Source organism: Dreissena polymorpha, chromosome 11 (genome assembly GCF_020536995.1).
Source record: "Dreissena polymorpha isolate Duluth1 chromosome 11, UMN_Dpol_1.0, whole genome shotgun sequence".
NCBI classification, from domain to species: domain Eukaryota; kingdom Metazoa; phylum Mollusca; class Bivalvia; order Myida; family Dreissenidae; genus Dreissena; species Dreissena polymorpha.
In genome coordinates, this window is record NC_068365.1 from 45462880 (window position 1) to 45479181 (window position 16302).

At 37.2% G+C, this 16302-nt stretch overlaps 1 non-coding gene across 1 annotated transcript; it reads right to left on the minus strand.

Annotated features, from left to right (window-relative positions):
* Positions 1 to 14247: 14247 nt before the first annotated feature.
* Positions 14248 to 14319, minus strand: Trnac-gca (transfer RNA cysteine (anticodon GCA)). The gene has a single exon. It is a non-coding gene; the product is annotated as a tRNA-Cys (tRNA).
* Positions 14320 to 16302: the final 1983 nt, after the last annotated feature.

Here is a 16302-nt window from a genome sequence, read left to right on the forward strand (position 1 = left end):
GTTTGTCCGTTGACCGCCATAAGTTTGCCCGCTATTTTTCCCCTGAATTTGAATTCGGTTGGATTTCAATGAAACTTTACATGAAGTACTTGCTACTTTCATTGCGCATATTGCCCGGAAGTTCGGATTGTAAATTTTAGCGGAGCTATCAGACGAGTGATTTTAGCTCAGCTCATGTCGTGAGACATTCGTTTTCGACACGCGGTGTTCAATACAAGCTCTATTAACTAATGAAGTATAAATGTATAATAACTTATTATATTATTTCAGATGAAGGAAGCAATTAGGAGAAAAAGGAAGCAATTAGGGTGCTTGCCCAGGTCGAAGTACGACATTATTGTCAGATGTTTAAACGGATCGTTCGATGTCCCTGTGAAGAAACGGACACCTGAAGAGAATAATTGTTTGGCCATGATTAGAAAACGTAAGGACTTCGAGCTTGGTGACCGGGGTTCTTTATTGTGTGGCGGAAAGCAAGTCCTTGTGAAAGAAGATCTTCCTAGATTTGTTGAGAAGATGTTCATGGAAAACAAAGGATGTGGAGCAAGGGTTATTTACAACAAACTGAAAGTAAATTACACGGGGTTCTCGGAACAAGCTATCCTTGAAATACTGTACAATAGCAAGTATTACCATGAGAAGTATCCGAGATTTACAAACAAGCCAAAGCCAAAGACAATTACAGAAGAGGAACCAGGCAAAAGATGGCAGATTGACATAATTAACATGAAAAATCAAAGTGTTAGCTACAAGGGGTCCACATACAGTTATATTCTACAAGTCGTGGACGTTTATTCTAGGTACGTTATGCCAAAACCCCTGAAAACGAAGAGTTCGCGTGAAGTTGCAAAGGCATTAGAGGACGTGTTGATGGTTAACCTTGCCCCTGACATCATCCAATGTGACAACGGACTGGAATTTAAAGGCCCTAGTATGAAACTTTTGTTGAACAAGTACAACATCAAAATGATCAATAGTAGGCCGTATCATCCTCAATCACAGGGCAAGTGTGAAAGGTCAAACAGTGTTATAAAGGCCAAGATTCTATTTGCAACAAAAAGTAAACGTGGATTTAACTGGGTCGAAGGGCTTCAAGATTTAGCCTATGCCATAAACACAAGTTTCAAACGAGTTCTTGGGGGTCTCACGCCCTTTGAAGCCTACTACGGAAGAAGTCATGTTTTTACCAAAGAACGTCATAGTTCTCGTGAAATAAAGAAAACCATACGGCGAGCAAATAAAAAGGCTTACAGGTCGCTGTTGAAAAACGCAACTTCCCCAAGCAAGTACAAAGTAGGAGAGACAGTATTAATTCGCTATCCCTTTCGAAAATCCAGGGTGCCAACCAAAAGATATGTTATCGAAGGCAAGGTAGAAAAAGTAAAACGAAATGGTGTTTATATCGTGTCATTTCAAGTACCGAACAAACCCGAACTTGGATTCGTAAGCAAATCGGTTGGGGTCGAAAACATGACTAGCCTAACTGTTGCGTTAGAGAAACAACGAAAAATTAAAAAACATTCATTAAAACAGAACCGCTCAGAGAAACAAAATCACAGAACTAAGTACTATCATGTTTTAACACACCATGAAAATCTGCAGTTGTTGGATGGGGTGAATATTGCCATGGACCCAAATCCGGATGGAAATTGTCAATTTGCTGCTATATCGCATCAACTTGGTAAAATTGGTATATACAAAGACGTAGATGCTTTACGTAAGGAAGCAGTCCATCACATTGTAGAAAACAGATATTTCTATGAAACTTTTGTCTATGATGAAACATTTGATGAATACGTTAAGAATATGTCTAAGAATGGGACATACGGCGACAACCTCACGCTCATTGCACTTATGAGAGAATATAATTTGCAGTGCCTGGTAGTTTCTACCCGAGGACTAGAACACTCATCAATTGTGTCAGCAGATGGAAAGTTCGATGGTGATGTTGGAACAATTGCATTGGGGTATTTCCCAGAAGGATTTGGCATGCATTACGTTAGTATCCGTATCAATCAACGCGTGTACAAGGACATAATATCACGCTTAGAACAGTCGTATGACAACGGTGACTCTGGCGACAGCGCTGCGTCTGGCGACAACGCTGCGTCAGGCGACAACGCTGCGTCTGGCGACAACGGTGACTCTGGCGACAACGGTGACTCCGGCGACACCGCTGCGTCTGGCGACAACACTGCATCTGGCGACAACGCTGCGTCTGGCGACAACGGTGACTCTTGCGACAACGGTGACTCCGGCGACAACGGTGACTCCAGCGACAACGGTGACTCTGGCGACAACGGTGACTCCGGCGACACCGCTGCGTCTGGCGACAACACTGCATCTGGCGACAACGCTGCGTCTGGCGACAACGGTGACTCTTGCGACAACGGTGACTCCGGCGACAACGGTGACTCCAGCGACAACGGTGACTCCGGCGACAACGGTGACTCCGGCGACAACGCTGCGTCTGGCGACAACGGTGACTCCGGCGACAACGCTGCGTCTGGCGACAACACTGCATCTGGCGACAACGCTGCGTCTGGCGACAACGGTGACTCTTGCGACAACGGTGACTCCGGCGACAACGGTGACTCCAGCGACAACGGTGACTCCGGCGACAACGGTGACTCCGGCGACAACGCTGCGTCTGGCGACAACGGTGACTCCGGCGACAACGGTGACTCTGGCGACAACGGTGACGTCTCTGTGTGTTCAGCCCTGAAAGAGCTTCAAGATATGATAAACAATAGGAGGGCACAGAAGCGAACGACTTTTCCATTTCTGATGTTACCACTTCACATTCAAGTTGAAATTTTTAAGTTCTGCATACAATCAAACCCGTCAATCCAGTTTGTGTTGGCGAAGGTCGGCAAACCCTTTAGAGATTTAATAAGGTCAATGAGTTTGCAAACACCTAGAATTTACATTCGGCCGGATATTGGACTAGATACTAGTAACAGAAATCCTGTTAGCGTTCGTTTCCTATTAACAAGAGCGGGCAGAAACAGCGGTCTTATTTCGGCAATAAAAGAAATCATCAAGGGGCCAAAATGGGCAAACGCATGGCTGCGTTTGCGTGTTAGTGGAATCGGTTGGTATGATATCATAGATGTCATGTACAGACATTACAGGTGAAATATACATGTATATCGGTGTTTGGAAACCTGTTATGTTATTTTTGTGATTGATGATTATGTTCTTCTACCGGAAATTTGTTGTCATTTGCTCATTTACTGGTAACTTTTTACGAAGCACATTTGGGATATTTTGGCTGCTACTAAAATGAATGTATATATGTATATTATGTCTTGTCAAAATGCTACAGTTGGATTAAAATTTAAATGCTGTTCTATGTTCTTCAATATTACTTTGAAAAATCCTGTCAGTATACCAATAAATGAAAAAAGTACAAGTTTGTTGAATCTCTTGAATGAAACAAATTATAAAATACAAAATGTAAAATGAATATGTGATGATGATGATGACAAAACATTTGTGATGATGATGATGGTAAAAAAATTGTGATGATGATGGTGGTGGTGATGATGATGACAGTGGTTATGATGATTGGGGTTTGATGATTGTGGTGATGATGATGATGATGATGATAATGATGATGATGATGATGATAACAAACGTTTTGGGATGATGATGACAGCGATGTTTATCGGACGATGATGATGGTTATAATGATGATGATAAGTTTTTAGATGATGATGACGGCGATGTTTATCGGCCGACGATGATGATAATGATGATGATGATAACAAAATATTTGTGATGATGATGATGGCGATGTTTATTGGCCGATGATGATGATGATATTCTCATCGTCGTCATCATCATCACAACATCCTCATTATCGACCGAAAACATCGCTGTCATTATCATCACAAAAAAAACTTTTGTGATCACCATTACGATCATGATAATGGATATGATGATGTTGGTTTTGATGGTGATGATGATGGTGGTGTTGGTAAAGATAACAACGATGATGATCATTGGGGTGTTGATAATTGATGTGATGATGATGATGATGATGATGATGATGATGATGATGATGATGAGATAACGATGATGATGATGATGATGATGATGATGATGATGAGATAACGATGATGATGATGATGATTACGATGATGAGTGTGTATCATATTCGGAACGAATGTGGTACATTTTTCATCCGAATATGGTACAAGTTTGTACCATATTCGGTCAGGCATTTTACCCCAAAACTGCAGATACGTATATGGTACAATTAGACAGTTGTACCATATTCGGCCGAATATGGTACAAACTTGTACATATTCGTTTTTGTACCAAATACGGTCCGACAAGGCTCGATCTGGGAAAACCAGTCGTCCCATTCAGTTTAGCATGCTCAGTCCGCACAAGCTAACCAGGGACGTCATTTTCCGTTGAGACTGGATTTTCGTGTAGAAAAGACTTCTTGTAAACGAAATATTCCATAATCAAGAACAGAAAGTTCGCTTAAAAGAGGGTCAAAGCGCTCACATACTTACCATATTTATATAATGTGATATAAATAGAGTTGAATTCGACACTCGATACATTGTATTTCTAAAAACCGGTTACTTAAGTTTGCATATAACTCATTGCAAGCTAGATGCTTTTACCGTATTAAAGTAAAAATCAATTTAAGGGTTGAATAATCAGAAGCCATGAATTATGTTAACGTCACACAATGTAGTACTCTAAAAAACAATATGTCAATGTATGACAAGCACAATTACTGACATCTTAATAATTGACAAAATCTTTCTAAATCATACTTCATCACAACCCGGGATTTGCAAGCGTGTTAGTACCTCTAAATAAACAAAAAATAATGACCAACGAACATATGGTCAGTCCCTGTCAGTTACTAGTCAGAAAATTGGCAAGCGGTCAATGTCCAAAATATTATTATTACCTTGCAAATATTTACCCTGCCATAATCGCTTTATAAGTGTCATGATATTTTATAGTGATTTTATTACTGATAGGTAATTATGCGCGAAATCCTCTTCTAACCGGTTACGTAATATTTGAAATATGTAATAAACGCAAAATCGGTGACACGCTACTATTTGTTCTCCCCAGCAGAGACCGTCCGCGTGTTAACCGGGCATGCCAGGGGGTTAAGTCGTACGAAGATTCGAAAGGACCATGCAATCGCTATCATAAGACAAATCCTGACAAATGCAGCGAGAAATTAACAGATTTATTTATTTAGATTCTGATATTAGCCGAAGTTCGCGCTAGATTATCAGCAAAGGTTAATATGCGATGCGCCTATGTTGTCAAAAAGTCGACACCGATAATTTGTTATAACAAGTCGGAGGGTTCTGATTGCATGCCTGTTTATCAAAAGGTTTAGGTTATCAAAATGCGGAAATCATACTACACATTGTCAAACCATAAAGATAAAACGCTTTTTATTTTGTTCCGTCAAAAGAGGTTTACCCAACTGAAATGTTACACAAAACAATTAGTGTACGTGGAGTTAATAAGCCTAAACAAATTGAACGATTCCAGGCTCAACTTTGAGGAAAACATGGTTATTGTCGCCTAATATTTCCCAAGGAAAGTAGGAAACGTGTGCAACTTGCATATCGTGGGAAGTGGATTTTTTTTCATTAATTTAAGCGGTGAAAAATAAGAATGAAGCAAATTCAATCAGCATAACAGATAGAATAAAGACAAGTAGGTACGGATAAACAACTTCTATGAAAAATCTAGCGCATTTGTATTCATATTGTGATCATTATTAATCAAAAGCACCGTACTGGTGTTGACAATAATTATAATGAACACGGGGGTTAAGATCACCATCTTTTATCACCAAAACAGGCAGGTGTTATCCGGTCGTTGTCATCATTGCATCGTAAAATTGTTTACTACTTACCCCTCGTTGAGATGTCATCGACACGTCGTACAGGGCAAAATATGTACCCCGTCGTGTTTTCCCGTTTGTTCTCGGTATTACTGTCGTATATTTAGGTGTACAGTGAACATTTGCATGCAGATTACATTTATAAACAATTACTTTAGAGCTCCCTGTGGTCTCGACTCGATGTATAGAAGTTATTTTACCTGACACTGTAAGGGAATTCGTCCTAGACGGGACCACCGCTCTGGTTGCGTCGTAAAATAAAACAAGCTTAATCACTTCTGTGAAACTTGCTTACCGGTATTTATAAATAATGGACTCTATGAACTCAAGAGATATTACAGAACACCATTAATTCTACTTTAGGACGGTGTTGTCAGCGGTTTAGATGGGGACTTTTTTATTTAATATGTGATATTATGTGAGAGCTGAGTGCAAAAGAGATACAAGTCACTAATATACACGGTACTCTTAAATCAGTTTTGTACTAACCGTTGCACATAAAGTATACATATATGTCAAGCGGTTTCACGCAAGTATTTGTTTATCACGATACTCCGAGGCTGTAGTATCATAGTTTTACCTTTAATGCGCTCCAGACAAGCCCACGAGTAAGTTATCATCCCTTCTAGTATGTGAGTATTTCGAGAAATTATATGAGTACGGGTCTTCGCGTCTATTTCTTTTAATGCGCACCGAGAGCGACAATTCAATAATTCTACACACAAAATGCGTGTTGAATATTGGTTTATGTGAAGTAAAACTCAACCTTATCACTCTCCTTAAATAACAATTAATTAATTATATCAAATACGAAAATATTAGGTGGGTCGAGTACAATTAGAGTATATAGGCCTTTAATTTAACAATTAATTCGTTATAAACATAATTATTTAAATACTTTGGGGGAAAATGATTTCAAAATATTATATACTGTTATTAACATTTCGTAATATAATCATACGCTTGTCATATTACCAAGAAAATATAAAATGCAAAATCTTCCTGTTTTCAACGAAAAATATATGTACATGTGGTATTATATTCATACGCTGCTAGTCACATATTACATAGAACGTGTATAGAAAAAAATCTTCCTTGATTTCACGAAAAACAAAAGAGTCGCCTCCGATATCTCTTAAATATAAATACTCTTTTGAAAGGATGGGCGCATGTGTTTTAAATGGTAAATTGTATAAGGTCAAGAACACGTGTGCACTCCGCGAAGGCTGATCAGGGTCGATATCTTAAGCTTTTAATAGTGTGCTTCGTTTAAATAAAGTCTCGTCTAAGCAAAAATCCAATTTAGGCAGACAATGTCGTCCCTGTTACATCGCGGACTGCACAGACTAATATGGAAGAACACTTAACGCACATGCATTTATCACAGGCTAATATGGAAGAACACTTAACACACATGCATTTATCACAGGCAAATATGGAAGAACACTTAACGCACATGCATTTATCACAGGCTAATATGGAAGAACACTTAACACACATGCATTTATCACATGCTAATATGGATGAACACTTAACGCACATGTATTTATCACGGGCTAATATGGAAGAACACTTAACGCACATGTATTTATCACATGCTAATATGGAAGAACACTTAACGCACATGTATTTATCACAGGCTAATATGGAAGAACACTTAACGCACATGCATTTATCGCAGGCTAATATGGAAGAACACTTAACGCACATGCATTTATCACAGGCTAATATGGAAGAACACTTAACGCACATGTATTTATCACAGGCTAATATGAAAGAACACTTAACGCACATGTATTTATCACAGGCTAATATGGAAGAACACTTAACGCACATGTATTTATCACAGGCTAATATGGAAGAACACTTAACGCACATGTATTTATCACAGGCTAATATGGAAGAACACTTAACGCACATGTATTTATCACAGGCTAATATGGAAGAACACTTAACGCACATGTATTTATCACAGGCTAATATGGAAGAACACTTAACGCACATGTATTTATCACAGGCTAATATGGAAGAACACTAAACGCACATGTATTTATCACAGGCTAATATGGAAGAACACTTAACGCACATGTATTTATCACAGGCTAATATGGAAGAACACTTAACGCACATGTATTTATCACAGGCTAATATGGAAGAACACTTAACGCACATGTATTTATCACAGGCTAATATGGAAGAACACTTAACGCACATGTATTTATCACAGGCTAATATGGAAGAACACTTAACGCACATGCATTTATCGCAGGCTAATATGGAAGAACACTTAACGCACATGCATTTATCACAGGCTTATATGGAAGAACACTTAACGCACATGTATTTATCACAGGCTAATATGGAAGAACACTTAACGCACATGTATTTGACACAGGCTTATCTGGAATGACACTTAACGCACATACATTAAGCCCAGTTTTCTCAGAACGCGGCTCATATGGACTTACTGCACGTGCTAACAGTGTCGTCCCAGTGCCGTTTTGTCTTGTTTTTTTCGTGTTAACCCATTTATGCCTAGTGGACTCTCCCATCCTTCTAAATTTGATCAATTTATTTCCAAAATTAGGGATGTCTAGTATATTTATTTTTATATTAAGAATATTTCTTACAGAAATTCCTTTCAGCAAACAGCGCAGACCCTGGGTCTACGCTGTTTGCCAAGGCCTTTTTTTCTAGACGCTAGGCATAAATGGGTTAAGGAAGTCGCGTTTAAGCGAAATCCAGTTAAGGCGGAAAATATCGTCACACGAAGACACTTTTAAGGGCATTTTCACGTTTTGGTAAATTGAAAAAAAAAAGGAAAACAAGTTCAAATTCGCAGAATTTCGTTTTAGTTATGATATTTATGAGGAAACAGCAATATTGAACATTTACCATGCTCTAAAATATCCATTATATGCATTTTTGACGATTTAAAAAAAACATGAAAATTATAAGGCGTATCAGCGCAAAACGATTGAATAACTTCGAGAGTTTTATTGTTGTCGTTATATTTTGTGATAATACGAGGATTGCGTATAAAAACACATCACTTACTGTATGAGCACGGATGGCCGAGTGGTCTAAGCGTTAGACTTTAAATTCAGTGGTCAGTGGTTCTTATTTACTGCTTTTTAGATCCAATGTTTTCATTTATCAATGGAAAGTATTTAATCTTCAATACATGCAAAAAACTGTAAAAAGGTCCCTTTAAGTACATGTATATAGCCCGATTTCCATAGATAATTTACACTTTCAAAAAATCTACCATATTGTAAGCACCCAGGGGTGTCTCTAGGTCGAGCGGGTCCTTGTGTTGGGATGTACTCATTAAACATGAACAACTTTTATCGTTTCATTGATTTTATTGTGTGCAGGTTAATTCAATTATCTTAATAATTAATATATGTCGTAAAACTAATCTATTTTGCAAAGTAGTCGCGTCCAATGTTGTCAATGGGGCCAGTTGCATTGGTTGACTTTACTTTAAAAACCTGTTGAAATTCAAATAAACATTAAAGAATATTATAACTACTAAACAAATGAATTACCATTGACACTTCTGGTTGAGTTCAACATTTTGAAAGACGTTTTGGCACGTATTAATAATAATAGATGAACCTTGTTGCTAAAGAGCTAACTTACCCCGATTGTGTGTGTGTATTTGAGATTTATTTACAGGTCGTCCAGCGTCTTCTCGACTACAGATGTATCGACCTGCCCCTGTGACCCTTCAGGGGGAAAATAAGGTCATATTATACATCATAGCACGATGGCCAATGAGACCTTAATTCGACTAGATGTTTTTTTTTGTTTGTTTTTTTGTTTTTGTTTTTGTTTTTCTTTTTTTTAAATGGATTATGTAGTGGTTTGCCTTTTATCGAAATGGTTTTTGCAGTATTCCTATTATCTCTAGATTAGCATTATCCTTATTGGCATTAATGTTAATTCCTTATAGTTTGTGTGTGGTTTTTGTGCTCTCCGCCCAAAAGGTGTTAGTGGGGGTTCGAGCGGGATACAGAGGGCGCCCCGATTCCAGAGGCGCCCCTGGTTCTTTTAAGTGCCCGGTGTACAGCACCGATACACTGCACCCCCGTTTAACGTCCCTCGCGGAGGACTAGTTAGTACATAAACATAGATTAGTACAGATATTACTCTACTGCCCTGTGTCTTGGTGTAAATTCACATGGGCTCTCTCTGTTGTGCTATTGGATATTGTCAGGTGTTTTAATTGTGTTGCAAGGGTCAGAATAGTTTTAAAAGGTATTTTAGTTTAATATAGTAGAAAAGGGGCTGCGTTTGTGTGGTTGGACCGAGATGACTGGTTGGTTGTTGGGGGTACCCCGATTGACTGGTTTGAGCGCCTTATATAGGCATCAAGATGCTGGAACTGAATGCTGCATTGCTGGCAGCTAATCAGATTCCAGAATGCAAAGTCAGATGCTGGAAGTACCGAAGCGGTACTTCGGTTAAAGTATTACAAGAACAATAATATTGTGAACAATACTGAATCAGTAATTAACATATGCCGCAATATAAATCAGCGTTTCTCATAGATAACAAAAACATCAAAAATAACTACACAAAACATTTCCCAGTCATAAAGACTTTTAAAGTTTTGAGGTGTCTAAAGCTCTCCAGCATTACGCAACACAACTTGTAAAATAGTGCTGCATAGGTGTAAATTTAACGGACTTAAAATGATTCGATTGACATGTTATGCTAAATTATTATAAGAATTCCTTTATGGAGACACCCATTACAAATATCATAATTTCAGCTGTGACATATACAAATGTCCATGTGAACAATATATTCCTACGTCAGAGATAAAGGTTACAGATATCTTTGAGGTGCAATGCGTACATGAACATTTTTACAGTGGGATGTGCACGGATGTAATGAAGCCCCACAATGCAATTTGCTGACCACGTGACATGCCAATCTCCACGTAGAGTTGTCGTTCCTTGCTCTCACGTACAATCTCTGCCATCACAAGATAATCCCTCCAGATTTGATAGGATTTTATTTTTGTTGTTTAAGTATTATATTATAAAAAGTAATATCATTTACTTTTATTTTGAAAGTCTATAAGTTAAGGTTCATTATAAAAATAAATTACCTAAATTATAAGGAGTAAAAATAACAGCGGTTAAATGATTGTACTACGTGGCTAGGATATCATCACGTGGTTTTTTATGAAGGCAGGGATTGGATCCAGCTATGCTGGTTCCAGTCGAATATCTGCGCGAAGGTTGGTGACATGCAGCTTTAACGTTTATAATATAAAACAGATCATAAATCATTGACATGAACTAATCCAAGTTTTGCTCGAGCGCACACAATTATATCTCTGAAATATCGTTCAATAGCTATTTTATTGAGAATTCACACCACGTTGGTTTAATTAAGACACATTTACTAAAAGAAAACGCGTTTTTTTGTCACTTGATAATCGTCAACTCACGTAATATTAAGTCGCATTCTGCCATTCGCATTTGCAGTCATAAAGTCACGTTGGTATTTTTTTAAGATTTCAAGTTCAATGTCAAATATGCGCTCGCAATAAACGAATCCAATCAAATGCGGAATCAAATGTTATATGTTTCATTACGTTTTAAATAAGTTGAACATATATATTATATACAAACGCAAAACGATTGAATAATGAAATTTTGGAATGTTCTGTGGTTATCGTTATATATTTTGTGACATTACGAGGATTTTGTATATACAGTATAAAATACACCTCTCACTATTTGAGCATGGATCTCCTAAAATGTATATACTTTAAATATGTTTTTATTCACTTATTCGTTTGAAATAAAAATTTGTTCATGATGTCACGTCTGTTGACAAGCTGTTGCAAAATGAAAGTGTGTTAAATGCGCAGAAGGTTTAACCTATTTATGCCAAGCGTCTAGAAAAAAGGCCTTGGCAAACTCCGTAGACCAAGATGAGACGCCGCATGATGCGGCGTCTCATCAGCCTCTCCGCTGTTTGCTTAAAGGACTTTCTGTAAGAAATATTGTAAATATAGAAATAAATATACTAGACATCCCTAATTTTGGAAATAAATTGATTAAATTTAGAAGGATGTGAGAGTCCACTAGGCATAAATGGGCTAAACCACGAAAATGATTGTGATATCGGTTTCCAACGTTGTCTTGCTATGAAATAAAGGCAGTTTATTACAGACACATTACTTTAATGATATTTTTTATTCACATTTCTATACATAATCATACAAATAATACTCTAATAAATTGTTGCTAATGAATTACGACGTTTAAGAACTGTGTGAATTATAAAATAATATTGACACATTGACTTGCAATTTGTACTTTTTATTTAAGTGTTGAACATATCTCAAATGTCGATGCGGAAACAACTGCCTGTGCATTTCCATCTTGTCAAGTTTGAATCACAGCCATTCTTAGTAATCTTTGACCTTGGAACGACTGATCAAAGTAAGACAAACTTGCTTTTGGACTTTTTTCCACGCGCATAAAAAACTCATTTACAAGACGGTTATATTGTTAAGAGTTTACATTTTTCATCATACATCATGCAGCTTTTTTTTTATTTATAATTTTAGTGTCTGCGAATAACTGAAAGGGTCTATTTAAGTGTGTGTTGTCCTTAAAATTAATTATTTCTCATAACAGACAATGTATAAGGCGTCTGTATGAACATTTAAAATTGATTATTGAATTCATGAAAAAGCGTTGTGTGAATTTACTTTTTATTACAGTTCGGCGTAGAGAAATGCCGGATATAACTCAGATTGCTGCCGTGGACTTCAAAAAGGGTTCTAAGTTCTCCACATGTGTGAAGCAATCACTGCCGAATATAGCTGAAGTCCAGAAAGTAGCTGGCATCTATGTTGATGCTAATGACAATATGTCTTTAAATGGTGGCTATTATGATAGCGTCTGCATTATGACATGCTAGTTTATTTTTTATATGTAAAATACTGTAAGATTGAATACCTTGACATTGTGTGGTAAACTGCGGCTATATGCATGTGTTGCCTTTGGACTTTGGGTGACCTAAACATTGTATTATTAATGTATAATTATATCAGTACTAAGCCCAATTTAGCTAAATTCTTTCATATATCAAGGTTAATATATAAATAGCTTTAATACGCAACTTTAAACCATCAAAATAGATATGATATACAAGTTTATTCTGAAATCCTTTGCTTGAAAAGGGGGTATAGTCTACTCAAAGTGTAATTTCTTGAGATAGAAACGGTAAATCTTCTTGATATTCATGTAGTACATAAAAAATATGTTGTGTTAAATAAAAATTTACACAAATGCATTTCATGCCACTACACGTGACAAAAACGCAATAATACTGAACATATAGTTTGAGATCAAAGGCACAATTCGCTTTCATTTACTTTTTGTCATGCTGTGTCTACCAGCACAATCCAGAGTTCATTTATTAAGTTAATTGTCAAAATATATGTATATACCATTTACAAAAACTAAGCAATTGGGATATGGGGTCAATCCATAGAAGACGCCACACCAGTTCAACGGGTAGGTTATCAAAACAAGTATAAAAAGTTAATTGGCTGATTAAAAGATTTACAATTTTAAAGATTTAAGTAGTGATATACAACGTACACTGCAAAACAAATGACTTTTTGTCATGTTATATTTTATTACTAATGGACAATTTTAAGAGTTTGGGAGGGGGCGTAGCAGCTGGGGGGGGGGGGGGGGGGGTAGTAGCTAATGCCGATAACCTGTGGCTTCCACTACCTTAACGTATTTTGCATTGTAATAATATAATGGGAAAGATGACCTTTCTAGGTCCAACTAAATGTAACGTTTATCACTTTTGGCGCGTTTGTGTCATTGACTATAAAATAGTTATAATAATGATAAATAGAACAGAGCAATACTCGTAAAGTCCTTTTTCGTCGGAGAGCAGTTCTGTGGTACTATACGTTTATAGTATGTTTAGTATAAATGTGTGAACCTTCATTAAAAAATAATGTTGGAAGCTTTACTGTTTTGTTGTTGTTGTTGTTTAATAAGTATACATTTTACAAATTTATTAAACTGCCTACTAAATATTGTGTGATTAATTTATATATGCTTTAATATTTTATAAACAATTCAGGCATTCACAGTAGCGAGTGACGTCGGACTTGGCAGAACCAGTATTTATTTTGGAAAAAGTACAAGAATGCCCCCTGAGTGAGGATCGAAACCGTGACCTTTCCGACATGGCAACGCTTTGAACACGAACACAGTGGTTTAACCGTTCTTATTCACATTTTACAAGTATACACAATGATTTTAAACCAAACTTGCAATAAAACAAGGGGACACCCGGGTTCGAACCGGGGACCTCTCGATCTGCAGTCGAATGCTCTACCACTGAGCTATATCCCCATATATTCGTCTTTCGATAATGATATATGTACATTGTCGACAATTCTTTTAGAAGGTCAATGTAAGGCTATATATGGTAAACCGTGACAGTATTTCAATTGTGACAATAACGATGCCTTCGCGGTAGTTTAAAAGTTTAACCTCGCAACAGAAGTGTGAGATAAGACTCTTTAACTCTAAAGGGGCCTTTTCACGTTTTGGTAAATTGACAACATTTAAAAAAAGTTGTTTCAGATTCGCAAATGTTCGTTTTAGTTATGATATTTGTGAGGAAACAGTTATACTGAACATTTACCATGCTTTAAAATAGCCATTATATGCATCTTTTGACGATTTAAAAACCTGAAAATTATAAGGCGTTGCAACGCGAAACGATAGAATAATTTGGAGAGTTGTTGTCGTTATATTTTGTGAAACTTTGAGGATAGCTTATACCAAGTATAAAATACATCCTTTAAAGTATGAGCACGGATGGCCGAGTAGTCTAAATGGGTAGATTTTTACTCCAGGCCTCCAGGGGTCAGTGGTTCGAGTCCTGTTGAGGTTTACCTTTTTTTCTTTTTTTAATTGTATTCTTGCTTTTTACTGGAGCTTTTTAGATCCAATGTTTACATTTTAAAATATAAAGCATTTAATGACAAACTTCAATACATACCAAAATCTGTGAAAAGGCCCTTTTAATCTTTGCACTGGCATTCTTGTGATCAAATATACTTTGTGTTTTGTATTATACGTTTTATTATAAGATGATATCAATAATATTTCCCTTCGGTTTACAAAACAGCGACATGGTGCTTACCATTAACCTAGTGGTAAAACACTGTAGATATCATACTGCCGTAGTCGCATGTTTCAGCGCCCGCATTTCTCCAACTATGGAAGTAGCCCTCTTGGAAAACTGGGCTTAATGCTATATTAAATCACATCCCAAATTAGCCTTTGCAGTCCGCAGAGGCTAATCTGGGACGACACGTTCCGCCTAGACTGGATTTTCGTGTAGAGGAGACTTCCTTAAACAAAAGTGTCTATACAAGCGTAAAGTGTCGTCCCTGATTAGCCTGTGCGGACTGCACTGGCTAATCTGGGACGACTTTTACGCACATGCATATCATAGGGTAACAAACATAAATAAAGGCCATTTTCTCTCAGCGAACATTTGTCAACTTGTCACGTATTGTGTTTACTTAATATTTCCGTTATATTATCTCTACATAAAATTGGGTGTATTATTAATCTTAAGCAAAAATAAAATTTACGAAAGCATACGTTTGACATTAATGGCAATTAGCGTGTCAGACTCGTTTTGCAGACCAGACGCGTTGCCACATTAACCCGAGCAAAAAAGAGGTGATGCAGCATAAAAATAAGTTGTATTAGTCGCAAACCAAAATCAAAATGTCGAAGTTTAACCGTAACTTTGACACCGTTTGCGACTTATTTGAAACGTAGGTTTGTGTCACGAATGCAAATTTTGACCGGATGTGTTCATCACAGCTCAAAAAATGTTCGCTATCGTTCCAACCTCGCCTCAAGGTTTAAAATATTGTTTCGGTGGACTATCGGTCAAATATGTCTGTATTATGCCAGAGATCCATATTAATACAAGACACTTTCCGCTTTTATGGAATTGTTCGTTTACAAAAAGTCACTTCTTTTTTTTTTCAAAATACAAAAGAGCCTCGCTCTGGTTAAATGGGGTTTAATACATGTGAGTATGCAATCAACACAGGCTAATAAGAGATGACACTTTCCGCCGGTATTGTATTTTTCGTTGAAAGGACGTCTCTTCCACGCAAAAATCTAGATAATGCTGAACGCGACGCTCTTGATAACGGTATCCTGTGCAGACTTGCAATGCTATAAAGGGATGACACTTAACGCACGTGCGTTTAACCCCGTTTACCCAGAGACAGACTCAACATGATAATTTTATTCCGAGGAAAACTGTTAGAACAATACGTTGCTAGACTTTCATCCACGATG